General features: G+C 42.9%; 1 protein-coding gene across 2 annotated transcripts in view; it reads right to left on the reverse strand.

Annotated features, from left to right (window-relative positions):
* ALG3 (asparagine-linked glycosylation 3) overlaps nucleotides 1-24605 on the reverse strand; it is a 155635-nt gene that overhangs the window by 17219 nt on the left and 113811 nt on the right. The gene's annotated exons all lie outside the window — the stretch shown is intronic.

A 24605-nucleotide genomic window follows, 5' to 3' on the forward strand; every position in this document is an offset into this window, starting at 1 on the left:
GTTGCTTTATATTACAGAAAGTAAAAGTATTCTGTACAGGAAGAGACCATAACATATATACCTCACAAACTTCCTTATTTATCAGCTTCTGAACTTCAGTAGAACACAGCAAAGGATTATCGGATACTTCATGTTCACCTTGAATAACAAAAGTCTTACCGTCCCTTTCAAATTCCAGTGTATTATGGTGATAACTACGTTTTAAGGATGGTTCCAATCCCCATAGCCACTCCCTCCCTAGAGCAATATCAGCTCTTTCCATGTTCATTATTTGGAAATCAAGTTTATCTTTATATCCTTGAATCTCAATTTCCAAATTGGATACCATTGTATCCCATATTTTATTGTCTTGGCCTTGCATCATACGAATAACATATTGATGCCCACTCTTTTGTTGGGGAAGTTTCAATTTTTTGACAAGTGCATAATTTATAAAATTATGTGTGGCAGAGTCATCAATCATGACTCTAACCCTCTTTCCAGCTATGAATCCATGTACTCTAAGTAAATCATGTGGCCCAAAAGTAGGCTGCCACATAGAAGTAGGCTGCCACATAGAAGTTGACATACAACACTTATGTTGTACATCCATGTGCAAGACCTCTAAAGATTTATACTTTTCATGGCCCTTTAATTCTAAGGTCTGCACTACATGGATTTGTTTTTCTTTTCCCTTGCTCTTATCCTTATCCTTTCCTTTGTCTTCCCCCTTTTTCTTTTGAGGGCAATTCCAAGCAACATGGTTAGGGGATAGGCAATTGAAACACAGCTTTTCTTTTTTGGCCTTATCAAAGTCATCAGGACTTAACTTTGGCCTTATATATGGTTTCTTTTCAAAAGGTTGTTTTTTACCCTTAAAAAATGGCATTTTCCTTTTAAATTTGCCCACAAATTTTGAGGTTTCCAATTCCTTAGACTTGGGCTCTGTATCAGTGAGACTAGTGAGTGTACCTGGACGCATACTATCTTCATGAATTAATGCAAATTTAATTGCCTCTTCCAGCGTCTTAGGTAAACTCCGTTTTACTTCCCTTTTACAGGCTTTATCTAGTCCCCTAATGAATCCTCTTGTTTTTTGGAATTCATCTATTCCTTCCAATTTGAGGATTATCTCACGATATTCCTCCAGATATGTCAGCAGGGGTCGTCCCTTTTGTCTGACATAATCCCAATCTTCCCAATTTCTTTCCATTTCATTTTCAGGAAGGAATTCTTTCAAAAAGACGGATTCAAATTGAGCCCAGGTTTCAGGTATTTTATTTGCCTCCTTTAAAGTTCGCCACCACTTATATGCTTTGGGCCCCAAAGTTAAACTAACCTCCAGTACTTGGAGATGTGGTGGGGTATTTTTTAGTTTATGTAAATCTTCCCATTTTTGGAGGAAATTAAAGATTGTGTCTTTATTCCTATCTTTTTCCTCCCCGTAAAATTGAGGTGGTTTCATATCCTTTAGAACTGGATTATCCCTTAATTTATGGTAAGGTTGGGGTTTCTTAGGATCTCGCATAGTCACATCTAAATCTTTCGATGAAGATGGGACATCCGAGGTTTCTATCTTATTTTTATCTCTTTCCAACAATAAAGTTAATTGAGATTTTATTTCAGTGAGTGTTTGGGTTAAAAATTCCATTTGAACCCCCTGAGCTTGCACACGAGCAGTAAAATCATCGAATTGCTCTCGTGTAGCAAAAAATTCTTCCCATTGTTCTTCTTGTATTTCTGGTTCATGGGGATCTACCATAGGTTGGTCCCCAGAACTAGAGCTTTCCATTACCCTTTCTTTCCCTTTTTCTACCATTAATACACTGGAATTGGAAAGCAAAGATAAGAAATTTGCATACAAAGTAAAGTACTTCCCTGATTTTAATGGCAGACAGTTGTTGCTGGTTTGGAAATAAACCCGAAGAGTAAGGAATAAATTTTATCGCCCGAATAAATTTTATCGCCCGAACAAAGTCGGTCACGCAGGAAATGGAGCTTCTTTGCAGAAACGACTAGTATTCAGCCCAGAATGCGTGTTTTGTTGGTGTGTTCATGGAGGGGCATTCACAGACAAGCGTGGCCAAGATTCGGTGGCCCACGATCAGCCTACGGCGTTCACGAACAGGCGTGAAAAAGTGGCTGCCCTTTCGATACGTTACGTGACCAAAATTACACGTCACGTCAAGTTTTTCGTGACGTGTCACCTAACGTTTGACCAGCAGCTTACGGGTCCGTCGACTGTCGACTAATGGATAGCGGGCACTTGACGTTTGACCAACGGCTTTACGGGTCCATCGACTGTCGACTGAATGGATCGCGGAGCACTTGAAAATCCGTCACTGCCCTTTCGTTGAAGATCTCTAGGAATCCACACGGCTTTGATACCAATGAAAGATGACTTAGGAAAAGACAGAAAACGATGAAGCCTGAAGAAGAATAGTTCTCCTCTTTGAGCACGAGTCCGTTTCTCCTCCCAACCTCGCCTAGATAAGTGCTGGCTCCTCTCTCCCCGTTTCCTCTGCCAGCCGTCCACTTTTGGTGAGTCCTACTATTCTTGGACTCTCTTACTCTCTAGGCTCCCCTTAACCCCGTTCGGGCGCCCAAGAGCCCGGACGGTCATTCTTGTGCATGTTCCTCTAGATTTACCTTAATGTCACATTAAATGTCACTTTTAATGTCACATTAATGTCACAAAAGCAGATACACAAAACCTATGTCCTTAAGGTATCTCATGATACCCTTCAATGCTTTCCAATGCTTTTTGCCAAGATATGCCATGTATTTGCTAACCACTCCCACCGCAAATGCAATGTCAAGATGTGTAGCAACCATAGTATACATCAAGCTACCAACAACTGAAGCATAAGGTATCTTGGCCATTTCAGCCTTTCCATCATCGGATGTAGGGCTGCCGTCTGCACAAAGTTTCACATATGGAGGCAATGGTACATTGATGGTTTTCCCCCCTCCATATTGAAACACTGCAAAACCTTAGTGACATACTCCTGCTGTGACAGATAGAGAAGACCCTTCGATTTGTCTCTGAGTATACGCATGCCAAGAATGCGATTTTTGACCTCACCAAGATCCTTCATATCAAAGCTATTGTGTAAACTCTGCTTCAAGGAGTCCAAGGCATGAACATCCTTGCCTGCAATCAACATGTCATCCACATACAAAACCAAGAGAGTAAGGTTGCCATCTGCTGCCTTCTTGGTATATAAACAGTGATAAACTTGAGAACAATGAAATCCTTGAGATTGCATAAATGTATCAATTTTATGATACCATTCTCGTGGTGCCTGCTTCAGCCCATACAAACTCTTGTTGAGTTTACATACCATGTGCTCTTTCTCCTTTGTAGCAAAACCTTTAGGCTGTTGTACATAGATCTCCTCATGCAAATCACGATGTAAGAAAGCGGTTTATATATCCATTTATACGAGTTCCATGTCTTTAGATACAACCAAGCCCAAGATGGTCCGCAAAGTACTCATTTTGACTACAGGAGAAAAGATTTCATCAAAATCAATTCCATGTTTTTGCTTGTATCCTTTAGTAACCAAGCGTGCCTTGTGCTTTGGCAGAGAACCAGAAGTGACTTTCATTTTGTAAACCCATTTGCATGGTAATAGTTTTTGCCCTTTTAGAAAATGCACCAAATCCCAAGTGCCATTTTTCATGAGAGATTCCATCTCTGACAGCATTGCTTTATGCCATTTCTAACTATCTTTTCTATCCATTGCTTCCTGGAAGCATAACGGCTCACCACAATCTGTTAATATGACATAATCAGCCACATAGTTTACACCAAGAACAAACTTATTTGGCTGTCTTTGCACTTTGGTTGACCTACGGACCCAATGGTCAAGATTTGCTGGTTGTTCAGCCTGCAAATCTGCATTAACAGCTTGCTGTTCTATAGGTTCAGTGTGCTGTATAGCTGGTTCTGGTTGTTCCAAAGGCACATGTTCTTGCTGAATTTGTGGTACATCATGGGCAAGATCTTGCCGATCATTTTCAGCATCATTTCCTGCATTTTTAGGAACATTTACAGCAGGTATTTGCTATTGTCTAATGGGCATTGTGTACTGTCCTATTGGTACATCCTCCTAGAATACAACCCTTCTGACCTCCTTTGTCTTTTCGGACTGTTTGTGCATGCGATCTTCCTGGAAGATAGCATCATTGCTGTGTATTACATTTCTTTTCTTGCGATTCCATAATCGATACCCCATCTCACCTTCATCACCATATCCTAGGAAAATACATTTGCAGAACTTTGGCTCAAGTTCGCTGCGTTCTTTCTTGCAAATGTGTACAAATGCCTTGCAACCAAACACTCTCAAGTGAGCATACGAAGGTGGCTTGCCCGCCCGACCACGCTTCTTGAGGGACTCCCCCCCCTCCCCAAGACCTGTTTGGTGATTGATTAATCAAGTGTATATCTGTCATAATAGCCTCTTCCCAAAATCCATGAGGTAAAGCAACATGCGACAACATTGTACGGACCTTGTCTTTAATGGTCTTGTTTATACGCTTTGCAATACCATTTTGGGGTGCATTATGAGGAGAAATGAGTTCCCTTTTAATCCCTTTGCTGTCACAAAAGGCTTGAAAGGCTTTGGACACATATTTTCCCACCATTGTCGGAGCGAAGGCACTTTATTGTCTTGTTGGTTTGATTTTCAGCAAGTGCCAAGAATTTTTTAAATTTATCCAAGCTCGTCTTTTCGACGGATTGGATAAACCCATACTTTGCGTGTGGCATCATCAACAAAGGTAATTAAGTACTACTTCCCCCTAGAGATAATCCTGGCATTTGACATACATCTGAATGTATTAACTCTTAGGGTGAAGACTTTTTAGAGAAAGAGATTTTTTATGTGATGTTTGAGCATGTTTACCATAAATACAATGATTACATTGTTCAAAATCAGCATACCTTAAAGACGGAAAATAACCCAAGCGAGAAAGCACTTTCATTCCAGTTTGACTTATATGTCCCAACTGGCTATGCCACAAAGAAACACTTAGCTGCTCAGTTATGGCGACTACATGGTCATGCACACTAGATACATGCAGAGGATACAAAGTATCACTTTTGGAGCCCTTGGCAACAATGCAAGAGCCCTTACAAATTTTTCATTTGCTATCCCCAAAGGTGGTGTGATAGCCTTCATCATCTACCTGCCCTGTACTTATCAAGCTCTTCTTGAGCTTAGGTACATGTCTCACATTATGCAAAACAAACATGGAGCCATGCTGAAATTCTAGTTTCACACTACCAATGCCTGCAATTTTACATGCATAGTTATCCCCTAAGTGGACAACACCACGTATAATACCTTCTTGACCTCTTTCACTGTCACCCGTATCTTTGGGACTCTTGCCGCTATCATTGCATCCGCAAAGGACGCGGGAAGGATAGTGCCAAAGAGCCGACCAAAGTTTTCCACCAATTGGTGATACTCTATCGCCAGGCCAGGGAAAAGAAGGGTGAATGGGTGCCAGAGAAACTTGTTGTGGAGTGCAAACGCCTCCACACTAAAGCTGTTGTACCAAGGGAGTATGTATATAACCTCCTTCGTGGATGCATATGGTGAATTGGCGAGTAACTTGCAAGCTGCGTCCGCCGAACTGAGCTGGACCATGAAGATCCCTTGGCCCATTAGGACCGCCTCCACGATGTGTGCTGTGCCGATGTGCAGCGTGGAGTGAAGCTAGTCCTGAAGCTAGGCCCTGGCTGGGGAATGTTCTACTACCTGACTATAAATCGTTGTTTCCTTTAGCTCCAGCTCCTTAGCTCGAACGGCTAAGAGCTGCTCCTCAGAGAGGACGACGCGCAAGGTGTTTGACTGGGAGGCACTCACTAAGTACGCCAGTGTCTGACTAGAGGTTTCCATTGCGCGTCCCTTCTGCGAGGACTACCAATCACGTCGCGGTGCTACCTGAGGGGGGGAAGTTGCTGCAGATTGAGGGAGCAACTTGGAGGGTGGGGGATCAATGGCGAGGAGGGAGACCGCTTCTGTTTTGACACACTATGAATGGATTAGGGGTTGCGGACGGAGGCAGCGCGCCGGGGGGGGGGGGAGGGGGGGTAGCGGGCTATCAAGGCAGGGAGGGGGGGACAATCTCTTCCAAGGCGGCCAAGCGTTTTGGGGGGGGGGGGGGGAGGGAGGGGCAGCGAACTGTCGCGGGGGGGGGGGGGGGGGGGGGGGGGGAGAAGCGGCTAGGCGGAGGGGGAGAATCCAGGCGGGGCGGGATGTTCACGACTAGCAAATAGGAAGGAGGAAAAAAACGGGAGGAAGCGGTCAGACGGGCGGATAGACGGGGGGATGGCCAGCAAAACTAGAGGCGCGATTAGACGGGGCGGAGGGAGATCAACCGGAGCGATGGGGCGTGAACGAACTGGGGGGATGGGCACGATCCGACGGAACGAGGGGGAGCATACGACGTGACGGGTGCCGAGCGATAACCCGTTGTGGTGAGTCTACATTGACAATCCTTGTGCATCTGCTCTCTTCATTTTAGCATTCATTGATTGCAAATTTCTGCATTCTTTTGTCTCTTTTCTCTCTCCCTTTCTCTTGTGTTCATTGTCTTTCAGTCTTGTCTATACGTTTTCGCATTCGTTGCACTTGGACATGGTATCAAAGCCGTGTATGTGGGCCATCTTGTGGGCTACGCATTGATACCTTTTGATCCATGAACTGGGCTCTCTAGGCATTTAATTGTTATTAAATGCAGTTGTTGCCCTTGGTATCCTAGCACTAAGTGACACTAGAGTTAGGGTTTATTTTAGGGTTTTCTATGATGGTTAAGCAGTTAGGGTTTCATATTTTATTATTTAAAGACACTTTGTCCTTAATTTTTGCACAAGTGTGACATTATTCAATGTGATTGCCTAGAGTGTTGTACTCTCTCTCTCTCTCTCTCTCTCTCTCTCTCTCTCTCTCTCACACACACACACACACACACACACACACACACGCATTAATTTACTTCTCATTGGTGATCGAGTATTGTTGTGCATCAACTAATTCTTTCATTCTCATTCATTTTCCATTAAATTAATTGCACAATCACTCCATGCTCGGGCCAACAGTGGTATCAGAGTGGCTTTCTTTCATCGCCCTCACCATTGCTCGCGATCATTTGCCACCAGCCATTGTCATTGAGCTTCTCTTGCTGCTTGGCCAACTACTCCTTGAGCCATTGCCCTTAAGCCAGCTCTAATTCTCTCATTGGCAATTGCACTCCGTGCCGCCACCAACTGTCGCTCGAGGCTCCGCCCTACATCTTGGGAGCAAATTTGCTGCAGCATTGTCAATAGTCACTAATATTCTTGCCCTGTTTTTTTCAGCTTTTGCCCTATTGAGTCCTGGGCCTAGTGTCCTGCAGGCTGCAAATGTCCAATCTCTGATGAGTCGTTGCCCTCTTAACACGCCCAATTTCACAGTTACTTGTATTGGCACATTGGTTGCACCAATCAACCGATACGCCGGCGACCAGTCTCACCCTACAGTACCCGTCACATCGCCACTTGCCAACCCTCATGACCAATCACACCCCTGCCTCACGCCTGAAGCGCTGTTTGTCTGCCTTGTAACTGCCTGCTGTATTGCCACGTTGGTTGCAGCAATCAGCCAATACGCCGGCGAACAGTCTAACCTTGCAGTACCTGTCATGTTGCTGCTTGCCAACCGTCACGATCAGTCGCTGCCCCGCCTCATGCCTGAAGCGCTGTCTGTCCTCTTTTGTAACCGCCTGTTGGTCGCCGCGTCAACTGTGTTGACACATCCCGCTGCCACGTACCGACCAACAATCGACATGGACGGTAGCGATCATTGCCGATAGCCACGTCACGACATCTTTTGCCGCTTTGGGGCCGACACTAGCAAACGTTTATTCATGATTGGATTAAAATTTATTCAGATTTATTATCTCCTCTTTTTTTCAGCTAGGACTCAGGAGGCCCTTGTTCATGTCCATTGCCCCATTTAGGCACAAATTGTGAAAAAATTGGGGATTTTCATAAAAAATCCCAATTCAGCTCCAATCTAGGCTGAGAATTTTGGGCTTTCCACAAATTCATCATTGAATTGAAGAAATTTGCTGTCGGTCATTGCCAATTTTGGGGATTTTCAACAAATTGATAGAATTTCACTACAATTTCGCTGCAAAATTTGGGCCTTTTCGAGAATTCAGCATTCTTCATGGACATTGAGGCAGAATTCATTGTCAAGCCCAACATTTGACATCTTTTGGGTAAAATTTTTACAAAAACTGTTAAATTTCTCTTCAATTTCCCCATAAAATTGAGGGCTTTTCATCATTCGAGCCCAATTCCACCCCAATTTCTTCAAAAAATTTGGGGCTTTTCTTAAATTCATCAATATTGAGGCTCAATTCACCTTCTTGCGTGGAATTCGACAATATTTGTGTAAAAATTTTACCCAATTTCTTCAAATTCTCTTCATTTTTTTGGTAATTTTTGGGGCTTTTTGCCCAATTCCACCACTAAGGTAACCAAAATTTGGGGCTTTTGCTCTATGCAGGTTTATATTGTTTCAATCCTTCCAAGGGTCTAGCCAACAAAGCTAAGAGGTGTCATTATTGCCGGAACACAAGGTACGACATCACTAAATGTCGTAAGGACATTGCATTAGAGAAGGAGTCGTCCAGTCTTGCTCTTACATACGAGACCGGGAACTATTCTCAGTTTAAGGATTATACCTTTTTCATTCAGTGTCAGTATAATCCTTGTATTCGTGATACTTGTTTTTCTATTATTGATGCAGCTTCTACTTGGTACTTCGACAATGATGCATCTAAGCACATCACCTCTTGACCAACATTTTTAATCTCTCTCTGATATACCTAAGGGGGGTATAGTTATGTGTGCTAGCAATGCCTCTTATGCAGTTAAGGGCATTGGATGTGCAAATTGTCTCCATCTTGGGCACTCCTTTGACATTGCATTATATTCTCTCTGTGTGCGGCATCAAGAAGAATCTCATCTCCATTACTTTTGGGTTTTACGTCATTTTTTATGGGGCCCGATGTGCGGTATGTGATGATCAAATTTCTTCTTCCATTGTCATGACAAGCACCCTCACTGAAAGTCTCTATCGTCTTGATACTTATGATTAGCAACTTGCTGAAAATCCTATTAAATGACAGTGCCTTATTAATAAAGGAATCTTTTCATGATACACATTTATGGCATCAGAGGCTTGGTCACATAAACTATCAAGCATTGATAAAGCTCTAGTCAGAGGATATGGTCAAAGATCTTCCAAAAAATCACTTGCCATCAAATCACATTTGTGAAGGTTGTTTACTTGGTAAGATGCATTGATTCTCCTTTCCTAAGGATTCTCATGTTCATTCCCTATCTATTTTACATCTCCTTCGTAGTGATGTTTGTGGTTCTATGCGGACCAAATCCATTGGTGGATTTTTATATTTTGTCACATTCATAGATGACAAATCCTGATTTACTTGGGTATATGGTTTGAAATCTAAGTCTGAAGTCTTCTGTTGCTTCAAGACTTTTATGCTATGGTGGAAAACCAAAGCGGCTTTCACATTCGCACCGATAAGGGGGGTAATTATCTTTCCAAATAGTTTTCAAAGTATCTTCCATTTCGAGGAATTCATCATCAATGCAGTGTTCCTTACTCCCCACAACAAAATGGAGTTGTGAGGCAGAAGAATAAGTCACTCATGGAGATGGCAAGATGCATGTTGAAGAGTAAGAATTTACCTAATTCCCTTTGGTACAATGCTATTCTATGTGCCACTTATGAATTTACCTAATTCCCTTTGGTTTGATGCTATTCTATGTGCCACTTATGTTTTGAATAGGTGTCCCACAAGAGCTTTACACACCATCACTCCTTATGAGGCATGAGTTGGTTCCAAGTCTTCTATCTCTTATATGAGGACTTTCGGATCATTGGCGTATGCTCATGTGTCTTCTTAGGAAAGGCATAAGTTGGATGATAAGGCTGTTCGTTGCATATTTATTGGACGTAGTCCTCTGCAAGCAAGGTTATTCTTAGCAAAGATGTTATCTTTGCTAAAAATGCTTCTCACCCCTTGCACGACTGTCAAAAATAGCCTACTATTGATGCTTTAGACATCTTAGCAGAGATGTTATCTTTGCTGAAAATGCTTCTCACCCCTTGCTGAACTATCAAAAACAGCCTACTATTGATGCTTTAGACATCTTTGACAGCCTATTATTGCTTTTCCATAATGGTTCCATGACTGATCCTTCTTCTCAGCCTTCATTTCCACCATCTACAAATACATTACAACAGTCTATTCAGCCTGATTTATAGCCACAACGGCATCATCATACCTTGTCTGAAGAGCAGTCCCCTATTTTGGATCAATCGGAGCATACAAGGGCTGAAATTCAGTAGCCTAAAAGAGTTCCTCACTGGTTGTGAGACACTCTTTGGGACAGCAAACAGCCTCTTCCTTTGGCTGCCCGCACATGAGCCTCTATTTGCAAGGATCAAGGTAATTTTCTTGCATGTGCATTGGTAGCTACACCATGCAATGAAGAACCTCTATGTTATAAAGATGTTTTTTCAAATGATCATTGGGTGGAAGCAATGAAGGTAGAGATTGATTCCATTCATCGAAATGACACTTGGGAGCTATGTGACTTGCCTCATGGCAAGCGTGCCATAGGTACCAAATGGGTTTACAAAATTAAAAGAAAGTCAGATGGTTCTATTGACAGGAACAAAGCCCACCTTGTTGTCTAGGGCTATGCTCAACAACAAGGAATCGACTTTGAGGAGACTTTCGCCCCTATCTCTTGCATTACTACCATTAGGAGTACTATTGCACTTGCTGCCCACTTTCATTGGGAGGTGCATTAGTTGGACATCAAGACGGCATTTCTCGATGGATATCTCACTAAAGAGGTATATGTTTCTCAACCTCCAAGATTTGCAGTTAAAGGCTTTGAGCACAAAGTCTATCGTCTCAAGAAGGCTTTGTATGGTTTAAAGCAAGCTCCATGGGCTTGGTATGCACACATACATTCTTATCTATTGGATCTTAGATTTCAGAATAGCCCTACCAAGGCTACTCTTTACATTCGACATTAAGGATCTGATTTTTTAATTATTCTTATGCTTTATATTGATGGCATACTTGTCACTGGGACCAATGCTAGTCAAATTGCAGCATTTAAGGCTGATTTACAACAAACATTTGCCATGATAGATCTTGGTCTACTTCACTATTATTTGGTTATCCAATTTGCCACCATTGAGAAAGGCATCATTATGACACAATCTAAGTATATTGGACAGCTTCTTCAACGTTTTTAGTTTGAGGATTGTAAGCCTGTGTCTACTCCCTTGGAGCTTAGTTTTAGATTCACTTCTGATGATGGTAGCGGATTCTTTGATACTACTTTATATCAGCCCGTTGTTGGATGCTTGAAGTAGATATATGCACAGCCCTTCAGTACTTCATTGGCATGCAATGAAGCGTGTCTTTCAGTATCTTAAAGGCACCCACAATCTTGGCCTTTTCTACAAGGTTGATTCTTCACTCCCTTTACATGGATATTCTGATAGTGATTGGGCTAGGTGTTCAGATTCCCGTGTCTCTCATAGTGGCAACTGCTTCTTCTTGGGTACATCTCTTGTTTCTTGGTTCAACAAGAAACAAACTACAGTTGCTACTTCTAGTTCTGAAGCTGAGTACAAGCAACATTCATAGCCACAGTGGAGTGTGTTTGGCTATCTTCATGTGCACCAGACGGCTCTAACACTTCTCTGCACTGATAGCTAGGGTGCTTTGGCCATTGCATGAAACACAGTGTTCCATGTGCGCATAAAGCATATAGAAGTTCATTGTCATTATGTTTGTGAGTGGATGTCAATTAGAGAAATAGAGTTGTCTTATGTACTCATTGAAGACAACTTGGTAGATCTTTTCACGAAGGCTCTTCCTTGACCAAAGTTCCAAGCTTTTCGGCAAGCCTTGAACTTGATTTCATTTGTTCCATGGTTTGTTATACTTTGTATTGTCATAGGTTGTTTTATTTGCTTGGATGAACTTGTGCAACAATGACCTTATATTTTCTTTCATTTTCTAGAATTTTGCTATTTTTTCTAGATCAGTCCATCCATTTCATGGAGGAGTGTTTGTAGGCCATCTCGTGGACTACGCGTTGATGCCTTATCCATAATCCAGGCTCCCTAGGCATTTAAATTGTCATTAAATGTAGTTGTTGTCCCTAGTGTCCTAACACTCAGTGACACTAAAGTTAGGGCTTATTTTAGGGTTTCCTATGATGGTTAAGCCATTAGGATTTCATATTTTATTATTTAAAGACACTTTGTGCCTCATTTTTGCACAAGTGTGGCATTATTCAGTATGATCGCCTAGAGCATTGTACTCTCTCTCTCTCTCTCTCTCTCTCTCTCTCTCTCTCTCTCTCTCTCTCTCTCATTCATTCATTCATTACTTCTCATTCGTGACTGGGTATTGTTATGCATTGATTGATTCTTTCATTCTCATTCATTTTCCATTAAAGTAATTGCACAATCACTCGACGCCTAGGCCAATAGTGTAGAAGGGTTGATTGATCATTTGTAGACCTAATCGGGAGGATTTGTTGTGACAAAAGTTTGCGTTTACAGCCTATGGAGGCTTAGGTGAACAGGTACAATGTGGAGAAGGAGCAGGTCTTCATTGTTCATGAAGAAGGAAAGGCTACGTTTTCAGCCTTTTGCTGTAGATTTCAAGTTTTGATTGCCTTTGGTGGGTGAAACTCTTTGAGGATGAATGGAGGAAGCCCTAGCAAGCATTGGCACTGTGCACAAAGTCAAAGGGGGACTACCCTTGATTTTGTGCAATTTATTCCATTTACAATATCAACCGAAATTGATGCAGAGTTTTAGGCTATTATGGACCGTAAGGTCCCTGTGTTGCCGGCTCTTCCTTTAGATCAAAAGCTTGATGGGGAGAATTACCGCATTTGGCGAGTGATGATGCTTGCCATCTTGGAGTCTTATGATTTGGTATGATTGAGGCTATAGACCGGACTGTCCTACAACTCATGATGCCTCCAAGCAATCTATAGATGACAAGATGACAAAGCCGAGTTGATGAAGGTATAGGTCCATTGCGACAAATTGAATGCCCATATCCATTCTTTCATCTTTCTCTCTTGCACTCTAGCTGTCATTGTTCACATCGATGTAGGTCCAAAATGTAGGAAAATTGATTACCTCGAAGGACATGACTATACCTCTTCTTCTCAGTTAGTGCCCCAATTCAATACACTCTATTCCGCTTTGATTGCTTAAGGGTGGAAAAAGACCCTTAGGTGGGAGGAGTTGGTTCCTATGGTCTTGGACCAAGAGGAACAACTCAAAGGTTAGAGTACTCCTAAGTTAGAGGCTTTGACCAGTCAATCTTCCCAACAAAAGGGGAAGAAGGACAAAAAGTCCAAACAGGACAAAGCCAAGGAGTCTATGTGTCACATATGTGGCAAGACAAGTCATTGGAAAAAAGATTGTGCCCACAAGGACAAGAAGGATATCGACAAGGAGAAGACTACAAAGGACTCCGGAGCGGTGGTTGCTCCTTCATTGACAACCTTCCTCCATTTGGAGGTAATAGAGGATGTTCCCTAAATGGCCATTGATGCAGCGATGATGGCTCCATAATCTCGTGAGTGGATTGTGGACAGTGGTGCTTTCCGCCACATGACTTTTTCAAATGGGATTTCCCATATGTGTCCAATGCATGGGCAAATCCTTATAGATGATAGTTCTTTGGTTTCCATCAAAGGCAAGGGTGATATGCAAATGATTTCAGATGGAAAGAGGTGTTCTATATGATGGGTCTAGGGAATCATCTCCTTTTAGTGCACAATATCTATGCTCTTGGTTTGACAATCAAGTTCGATAAGGACTTCTTCTCAGTTCTTGATGGTGTTTCTTGACAAGTTCTTTGTGCAGGACATGAGGAGAATGGAGTCTACAAGATGCGGTCTTCTTCTGCCTTTTCTTCTCTTTTTCTTTCTTCACAGACTGAGATCAAGCTTTGGCGTGCTTAGTTTGGCCACTCCACTAAGAGTGCCTTCGGAAGGTAGCTTGTGGCCAGCTAATACGTGGATTGCCAGAGACTGGGGTAAGCCACCCATCATGTGTATCTTGCATTTGTGGGCAATCAACATAGGAATGCTATTCCCAACAAGGCTTAATGATGGGCTAAGGAGCCCTTGGAGCTTGTTTCCATAGACCTATATGAATCCATGAGGACAGAATCTCTTAAGGGGTGTTTGTATCTTATACTAATTGTTGATTATTTTAGCAAGATGACATGGGTGTATTTCTTGCCCTTGAAGTTCAAAGCATTCTCACATTTTAGGGATTGGTTAATCTTTGAAGAGAACACGTCTTGGAGGAAACTAAAGACCCTGTGTTCTAACAAGGGAGGGGAGTTTGTCTCCCATGAGCTAACTTGCTTTGTGTAGATTGTGGCATTCATCATGAGTTTGCCAACACCAATACCCCTCAAGAGAATGGCATATTGGAGCAGAAGAATTGTAGTGTGATCGAGATAGGGCGAACTTTGAAGTAGTGACCATCACTGTCCACATCCTTGATAAAACCCCTACTTCGATTGCGGTTGTTATGACCCCTTTAAGGCTTATTTTGGACAAAAGCCGAATGTCTCTTATTTTAGGGTATTCGAGTGTGATGCCTAGGTTCAGATCTCGAAAAACAAGAGGGACAAGTTTGAGCCAACGTCCAAGAGACAGATGTTTATGGGATATAGCTCGCAATCCCAAGGATACAGACTTTATAATCCCGTTTTTTGGGAGGTGGACATGAGTCAAGATGTTCAATTCGTGGAGTTTCTAGTTGTAGAGGATGGTGTTGAGCATCCCATGCTTGGAGATCCAAGTGACAGTTGAACACCAGCTCTAGTGCCTTTGAAGCCTTTGTCTACCGAGGCTCCACATTCACCCATTGAGTCGGCCTGGATGGATATTCCAAAGATTGCCTCACCACCACATTCACCACCACATGGATATTCCAGAGATTGTCTACCGAGATTGCCTCACCACCACATTCACCCATTGAGTCGGCCTGGATGGATATTCTAGAGACTTCGACAAATTGAGAGCAGCAAAGAAAGTATTAGCCTCCTTCTCCTTGGGCCCGAGACACTCTCCATGATCCAAGGATTGAGAGAGTCCATAAGGAGTGGTAGTCGCATGATGGTCCGCAGCATTCTTGGAGAAACCATGCACATACCATCGAAGGTTGAGGGAGTCCATAAGGAGTGGCAGTCGCATGATGGTCCGCAACATTCTTGGAGTAACCAAGCACATACCATCGAGCTTGTTTATACTAACTATTGTTTGATGACCTATGCCATGCAAGTTAGGGAGCCCACCTCAATGAAGGAGGCCAAATATCACAGTGGCACTCTAGAAAAGCACTAGGTGCGGCTCATTGCATAAGGGCTTCGCACAACAATGGCCAAGGGTGGATTTTCATGACACCTTTGCACCTACAACTCGGATGGCTACCATTAGAGTTGTTCTTGTCTTAGCCAACCATAGGAGATGGCTGGTTGATTAGCTTGATGTGAAGTCCACCTTCCTAAATAGTGATTTGAAGGAGGAGATCTATGTTGAACAACCTCCTAGCCTTTCCTCATCACATGGACAAGTGTAAAGGTCAAAGAAGGTCCTTTACGGCCTCAAACAAGCTCCTTGTGCTTGGAATGAGGAGAGATACTCGTTCGTCCAAGGAAAGTTGGGCTATCGACGTTCCTCTTCCGATCCCCAATTGTATGTGCACACCTCCACAGGAGGGCACACAATGTTTGTGCTGTGGATGATCTTATTTTGACAGGTAATCATGCCCAAGGTCAATTAGATGGAGGCACTGCATAAGGTGTTTGAGATGACGGATATGGGCATTCTCCACTTCTTTTTAGGCCACAAGATTTACCAGAATTTGAAGGAGATTTTCATCTCCCAATACTAGTATCTGCAAGAGCTTTTGGCAATATTTGAGGTGGAGGGATGTAAGGCCATTTCTACTCCTAGATCCAAATTGGAAGGCTACCACCCATGTAGATTTACTAATAGTGGATGCTTCCCGCTACAAGAGTTGATTGGGTCCTTGATTCGGGTTCTTAACACTCGGGTTGATTTGTGCTTTCTTATAGGTTTGTTGGCCGGGTTCATGAGTAAGCCCAAGATGGTACGTTGGAAGGCTACTATGAGGATTTTGCGATTCCTGAGGGGGATCCTTGACTTGGGATTCATTATCTAGCAGGTATTGGAGATTCCTCTTTGGTCCTTATAGGATGGATGGATTCAAATTTGGTTGGAGATGTTGACCAATGGAGGCCAATCATAGGATCTTGCTTTACTTTGGGTATAGGCGTTATCTTGTGGAGTAGCAAGCAGCCATCCATTGTTGCTCTTTCTTCCAGAGAGGCAGAGTATAGAGCGGCCTCTTCTACCACATGTGAGTCAATGTGGCTTTGAAGGTTCCTAGAAGAGCTTGGGTGCCCTCAGATGGATCCTACAACCCTTCATTGCGACAATGAGAGTTACATTGCTTTGACACGAAACCCTGTGTTTCATGCTAGGTCGAAGCACATTGAGATTCAATACCATTTCATTTGAGAGAAGATATTGGATGAAACTATTGATGTGGTTTACTGCAAGACAGAGAATAATCTTGCAAATTTGTTTACGAAGGCGCTTCCTTAGGTTATTCTCTGACAGCCAAATCCCTGAGCCTTCTGGCACATCCAAGATCTAAGAGGGGGTCTTAAAGATTAGTTATCCACTAGGCTAGCATTCTCAGGATACAATTGGTGTAGTCAATTCTCTTGAAGGGACTTGCACATTTTTCCTGTCAGTTAGTGGGCATTTTTCAGCAGCAGTCACACTGTATGGGCACCTTATTAGGTAGGTGACTATGACACATGGTAGGTAAGCTGGCTATCACTAATTATTTTAGTCATTTACAAACAAGGGGCAGCATTTAAGATCAAGTTGGCCAGTTTTACTGGCCACTTGCACTACTTTATCTTATCCCTTGACGATGAATAGTCACTGCCTTCAATCCACCTATTAGAACAAGCTATTGATGATCTCACATCAAGCGCGCTGGTGAAAAGTGCTACCTCCATCCACTCTAATGCGCTGAATTGTTCCCTAAAGAAAGCCTTTCATAGGTGTACCACTCATGTAACTCCAGTTGAGGTGTTTGTGAGAGCTACCTAGATGGAGTTCTTTAGGGTTTGAAGATGATAGTTTCAGCTTGTCTAGAAAATCCTCCCCATCCTTGTTGATGAAGCATCTGTAAAGACTAGTTGAAGAGTGTCATTCTCCGCTGCCACCTTAATACCAACTTGCTATTAGGAGAAATTTGCATCAAGATGGTAGTGTCAGATATCCCACCTCAAGCTAACCTTTACAATTTCTTTAGAGGCAAGGATGGGGAGGATGTTTCTAGACAAGTGGGGGTGGGGAGTGCATATCAAACAAGTACCATGAGTATGGACTCAATGCTGCAGCCGCCTTCTTGGGCAAGCTTGCTGAGCTTGTGCTTGAGGATATTAAGTTAGGCTTACACTCCATGTCACTACCTAAGAATTTAAAAAGAAGTAGCCTAGTGATACACACTATAGTGAGCACCATGAGAACTTATTTAAATAGGAGAGGATGATCTCCAACCGATTGATAGGCCAAAGATAATGGCCAAGTGTTGTCTTTATCCCAAAGGGCATGCTCTTTGTGTAGAGAAAAGTGGAAAGGCATAAAAACATCAGTATGAGAAGCTGCATTGGAGTCCCCTCAATGATGGAGAAGAGCAAGATGCTATATTGCAAGTCTCACTTACTCCAATTTGACAGGTGTAGTGACATGGATTGTATACATGCTTGAGCCTTCTTGTGAAACCTTTCATTAGCTAAATAACTATTCGGTTATGTGATTCCAAGTTTTGTATTGACAAAAGCGATTGCCTTGTTTGCTTTGATTATGGCCTTTTGACATTATTTGTATTTTAAATAAATGAATCGAATACATCATACATAAGATATCCTTTTAAATTTAGACAAAGCAATCAAAGGTTGATTTTTTTAAAAAAACACATAGCCTTTGAAATACTAATGCATAATAAAGTTAGACTGTTTAATTGCTTGCATGCAGGTTAGTAGCCAAACTAATTACTCTATTTGCAAGGGTTCGCAATCAGTAAAATGTTGTGCATGTGCAAAAGGGAAGATTGAAAGGTGGAAAAGGAAGATGCTTTGGTGATGAAGTGTGAGAAATCCTATGAGAGAAGTGTCAAAATGACTGAGTGACCAAAGAGACAGTAAGGTTTGCAAGGAGAAACACAAAGTGTGTACCGCAAACACTGAGAGAGAAAAGTAACACAATAAATGAAAGATGAATCATGTTGATGAAGTAAATCTAATACAAGAGTGCCATAGCACAAAGGATCTGGAGTGCAGGAAGACTGCCAAAGAAGCCTTTGAGTCTGCGAACGCAAGATGAGGAGGTGTTGCCTGGGGCACGAAGACTGCTGTAGAAGGGTGAGGAGCCTCTGAATCTGCAAATGCAGGGATGAAGAGTGGTACCTATGAGTAGGGAGATAGCTGATGAAGCCTCTGTCTGCAAACACAAGCTTGATGAGGTGACACCAATTGTTGGGAGTGATACCAAGTGGTGAGGATGAGCCAGATGCTGAAAACGCAGATGAAGACAACTTCCGAGAGTGAAATGCCAGCTGAGTAGCCAGTAACCAAACACAAGGTGTAACTGCCTCTGATGAAGGTGACGCCTGTTGGAGAGAGACACTAGATGGTGAGGAACCTCCCTGGCAGCCAAACGCAAGAAGATGGAGCCACCAGAAGGGTGGAGCATGATGCGAGATAGGTGGATGATGACACCAAGAGATTGTGGACTCCAAACGCAAGGTGTAGGAGCACAGATGATGCTGTCACCAACAATGGAGGATAGATGCCAGCTGAAGAGGAGCACACTGCCACCATAAACGCAGCCAACTGGAGATGAAGGCTGGCACCAGGAGAGTGTGGAGATGGTGGTAGGAGAGAAGAGAGAGAGATGATGGAAGAGAGGGAGTGTCAGAAGACTGATGAAGAGAGAGTGGAAGTGACGGATTGAAGGATCAGCCATGAGGAATGAATGAGAGGGTGGTGCCCCTTTTTGGGGTTGCAAACCCTAAACGCAAAACGAAGAAACGCAAAAACACAAACTGCGGGTGGATCTTCTTCGTCCTTGCGGGTGGATCTTCTTCATGCCTAGTCACCCTGTAATCTGAGATCCATGCCTAGTCACCAAGTCGCTACTGAAGATTCAAGGGCCCCAATCTAAGTAGGTCCTCTAGATCCTAGGTATGAGTAGAGGAAATGATTGCTCAAAGGAGAGCCACTCCTCGAAAGTGAAAGGTGGTGGTGTGTGAAGAACTTCATGGCACATAGCGTCCCTCTTTGAATCAGAAGGAGTAGAAGTAGGAGCCCCCTTGAAGCCGAAGAAGAGTTGAAAGCCCCCTCTGAGGGTGAAGTAAGAAAATCCCCCTCTAAATCCCAATCTGAGAGAGAAAGGGAATACAACCACTCATGGCTCATGGACTGCGAAGCATCTGATGATGAAGGAAGTGCCGTTGGTTGTGCTGAAGAAGGTATCTGGGGCTCGGAGGAAGAAGCAGGAAAGCACCCAGAAGTGGCCTCTTGAACCTCAGTGGAAGAGGGTAGGAAACAGTCGCAGGCTCTTAGGAGAGTGGACTATGGAGGAGATGTAGGCCGTGGAAGCCACTGTACCCGGAAGTGGGTGGGGGAAACCTCTGGTGGTCTCCAAGAGGACTTATCGCCTTGTAAGGTCTTAGAGCCTCCGTGTGCTCGAAAGGACTTAGTGCGCATCGGTTGCGCTTATTGCCTTGAGCATAATACTTCAATAGCCGATGCAAAATGATCTCTGTGGCCCAGAAAGGAGAGGTGGCACAAGAAGTGCCAGGTGGGAGACGCATATACTTCACGGGGTGGGGAGCAAAGGTTGAAGTTGATAGTTTTCAGTGGGATGACAGTTTGTGCAGCAGTAGGAACACCTAGTAGACTGGGAAAGAAGCCATGGGTACCAGTGTGGAAACTAGAGAAGGGAGGGTGGGAGGGAGAAAAAGAATATCTCCCAATGCACAACGGAAATGATAGAGAAATTAGGTGTTGATGCTGAACCTGCCACCGGTCTTTGTCTTCTCTGATGAGGAGGATCTTTGTGGCTCTCTGAAGCACCTCCGGCTCTGATACCATGTCAAAATGACTGAGTGACCAGAGAGATAGTAGGGTTTGCGAGGAAAAACCCAGTGTGTACGGCAAACACTAAGAGAGAAAAGTAACATAGAAGATGATGAAAGATGAATCATGCTAATGAAGTGAATCTGATACAAGGGTGCCATAGCACAAAGGAAGCCCTGGAGTGTAGGAAGACTGCCAAAGAAGCCTTTGAGTCTGCAAACGCAAGATGAGAAGGTGTTACTTAGAGCACGAAGACTGCGGTTGAAGAGTGAGGAGCCTCTGAATTTGCAAACACAGGGACGAACAGTGGTACCTACGAGTAGGGAGACAGTCGATGAAGCCTTTGTTTGCAAACGCAAGTTTAATGAGGTGACGCCAACTGCTAGGAGTAACGCCAAGTGGTGAGGATGAGCCAGATGCTGAAAATGCAGATGAAGACATCCTTTGGGAGTGAAACGCTAGTTGTGGAGTGACGTTAGAAGGGTGGGAAGCAGCCAGGAACCAAACGCAAGGTGCAACTGCGTTTGATGAAGGTGACACTTGTTGGAGAGAGACGCTAGATTGCAGCCAAATGCAAGAAGGTGGAGCCGCCAAAAGGGTGGAGGATGACGCTAGATAGGGAGGACGATGATGCCAAGAGAGTGTGGACTCCAAACGCAAGGTGTAGGAGCATATGATGCTATCTCCAACAATGGAGGATGGACACCAGCTAAAGAGCACATTGCCACCATAAACGCAGCTAACTGAAGATGAAGGCTGGCACCAAGAGAGTGTGGAGATGGTGGTAGGAGAGGAGAGAGAGAGAGATGATGAAAGAGAGAGAGTGTCGGAAGATTGATGAAGAGAGAGTGGGAGTGACGGACTGACGGATCAGCCGTGAGGAATGAATGAGAGAGTGGCCTATAGATAGGCACACTCGCGTCCCTTTTTGGGGCTCCAAACGCAAAAACGCAAAAACACAAAAACACAAAAATGCAAACTACGGGTGAAGGGTTTCTCAATAAGAAGGGGTTGCCATTATGTCAGTGAGAGCTTGGACAAAAAGGGAGTTGTCGGGCTAGGGCAAGGTGGTTGAGGAAGAAACTAGGGGCATTATAGTAGAACAAAGCAAGTAGTTGGGAAAGTGAAGAGGTAGTTGTCGTGTAGAAGGCTTGGTAGGTGGTAGACAAGAGCTCAAGAAGGAGAATTTTTGGTGGTGGACAAGTAAGGTTGGATGGCAAAGCTAAGGCTAGTCAACATTGCTAGAAGGCAAGTGACTGGCACTAAAACAATCAAGCAAAGCTGTGCAGGTATCCGTACATAGACATGACGGCAACAAAAGAAGAGGAGACAAACAAAACAAACAATACGGCAAGTCTAGCAGGTTGGCAGCAACATTGGCAGCCAGCCCACGTCTATTAGTTCAAACATGGCTTAGCTCAACCCCCAAAATAGCACCTTACTCAAACCTTGCAATCTACCTAGCATAACATCTCTAAAACAAATAGATTTTGCACGCATTGGCGAAAGCTTGCCCATATTGAAGACAATTTCCGTACAAAGGTTGGGCAAACATTGGGTAAGCCAAATTGCACTATTGACCACATCTGCATACCAAGGGGTAGCTAGGCTATTGTTCCTTAGCAACAAAGAGGAGGTTCAGTTCCACATGTCAACCTGACCTCATGTCCATCTCTTGGTGCTCAAAACTCTTAATGAAGACTTGCTTGTAATATGGTTATTGGTTAACGTCATCATTCCAAGCCCTTGGGACTTCCGGAGGCTTCACTAACTAGTTTATTAGAGCTTCTTTAGACTTTGGTCCTTAGGCCTGTTATGCATTCTTGGTCCCTCATGAAGACACATTGGTGACATCTCCCTCTTGCAACTGGCTATAAGAGGTGAAGTTTGGTGGTGACCCTAACCCTAGACTAGTCATACATGTGATGCGAATGGCAATTATTTCATAGTAAAAGACCAAGGACCTTGAGGATGTAGTGAGTGCCAAAGGCAAAAGATGTAATAAGTAATGTCTGACAGGTACTAGGTGGTACTCAATGTCAGATTTGGGCCTAGACCAATTTATTGGCCACTAATATGAGTGGTGATATAGGAGACTAGGCATTAATTAATTAATTAATACCAATTTAAGGGTCAATAACTGCTCAGGATACTTGGAAGACAAATTAGCCCGGCCAATTTAATTATTGACTGGTGTATTAATTTTCAGAATTAATATTCTAAAATTTAATTTAATAAGCTAGATAATGCTTGAAAATGGAATTAAAAAGTTTTCACTTGGCAAAACTTGCCCATGTAAGTGAGAAAAACGTTTTTAGGGGCTGGTGGAAGTCTATTCTAACCATTGTGAGAGAGAAGGAGGCTGTTAGAGAGCAAAGAGAGGCCACTGATGTGATTTCAGCCACCATGGATCAGTCCTACAGCATGTGATAGCAGTTTGGAGTCTTCCAAGAGCATGTGACAACAGCCCAAGGTATATTTTGTGAAATTTTAGTTTGGCATTGGAAATAGTTACCAAGATAGACACGAGACCAGAGTTTTGTGGACCACTTCAACAACTAGTAACTAAATTGTCTTCCAATATGAAAATTTTAGGTCTTTACAGCAGTTCCTTTATGATGGCTTTTATTTACTGAGTCAAGTGAGTCATTTTTGTTTGGATCTACCCAATGTTTCCTATATTCATTGTACTTTTACTATGTGCTAATGTGATCTCTAATAAAATAATATAATCAGAGTATTAGTTACATAAGGATAGAGTGAGAGAAAGTGTGTGTCAGGGCCATGGACATTTAAGATGCCACTTAAAGAGAGACTCTTTCTGTAGAGATGCATGCTTGGCATTGCTCCTTCAAGTCCTACATTTGTCAAAAGAAGGCTTGCCCTTACTATCCATCAAACAAATTGGTGCTTTGGATGAGACTACATCTCATGTTTTTGCGCATTCTCAGCATATGCAGGTGCTCAATTTTCAGGTGTCCATCTCTCAAACTTTGTTTTCCTTCCTTTGGCTTTGGCAAGCTATTCTGGCTTTTTAGATCTTTATCTGTGGGATCAGATGCTTATGTTCAGTTTTTCTCTTGGGTGCAAACTTGCAACCCTCTGGAATGTCTAACATCTTGCCATTTGGCTGCCTTTGTAGCTACTATGTCCAGTGGTTAAACCTTCTTTGGAAGGTCTTTGCACCAATCCCTCTCTGACGGTCTTGCCAATCAAGGATAGGATAGACCTCCCTGTAACATCACTGTTTCTGAGTCAATCTGAAAGAATGCCATTTTGTTCGTTCATATTCAATAATAGTTTTTCCACATCAAAAAAATATGTGAAGATGGCCACATATTTTTTAATTGTGCTCAAAAAATTATAGCAGCACCCAAAGCCATCATAAATAGTTAAACCTTTTTGGAAGATATTTACACCAGTCACAATTTTTTCATTCTAGTATTGGACAAACCTTACAAGATCCAACAAAGAATCTTGAGAAGGTGGCATTGGTCAACTAGTCATGCCTTCTGTGAAAATCAAGAAAACAGCAAGAAGAAGAGTACGTGTCACAGATAAAAAGGTCACACAAAGAAGGATTGATCAACAGAATAAGCAACAAGATTAATCAAGGCAAGCAATTCATTCAAGAAATATCAAGTAAGGCAGATACATTTTAAGGGTGGAGCACAGTGAAAGTCTGAAGTAGATGTACATAAGCCAGAGATAAGAACTCATGAGAGGCAATTAAAAAAGTCAAAAGGAGAAAGGAACGTGGGTGTAGAGAAGTCAAACACCTCAGGAAGTACGGGATCCTTTTCCACCATAATCTTGACTTCTGGTTCCGGTGAACGAATAGTCATTGAGATTCTCCTCTCTTTGGACGAAGGATAGCAACAACCTACCGACAGGAGAACACATCATCAACCTATTACATTTTTGCAAGAGGAAAAACATTAACCTTCATGGCGGGCTCAGAGATTGACAAGACCATGAGCATATTCAGTAGTCGATAGGAGAAGAGCAAGAGATCATCCATATCAAAGACAGAAGGCAGCAGGCAGCAAAATGACCTCATTCTCTTTTTTAGAAAAGTTTAAAGGTTAATCAAATAAGATCCTCTGCATTTTTAAATGCAGTGAGAAGAAATGGCCCCAGCACAACACTATTGCTGAAGCCAGAAAGGGGAACTGGGGCTGAGAAGGATTCTTTAGAGCATTAATTTTCAAATCATTTACATGGGGACTAAGCCCTACTGTAACTGAAACTTCATTTGATGTAATGCTTGTTGATAA

The sequence above is a fragment of the Lygodium microphyllum genome, chromosome 11 (assembly GCF_053477565.2).
Source record: "Lygodium microphyllum isolate KBCC chromosome 11, Lygodium_microphyllum_v1.1.10, whole genome shotgun sequence".
NCBI lineage: Eukaryota > Viridiplantae > Streptophyta > Polypodiopsida > Schizaeales > Lygodiaceae > Lygodium > Lygodium microphyllum.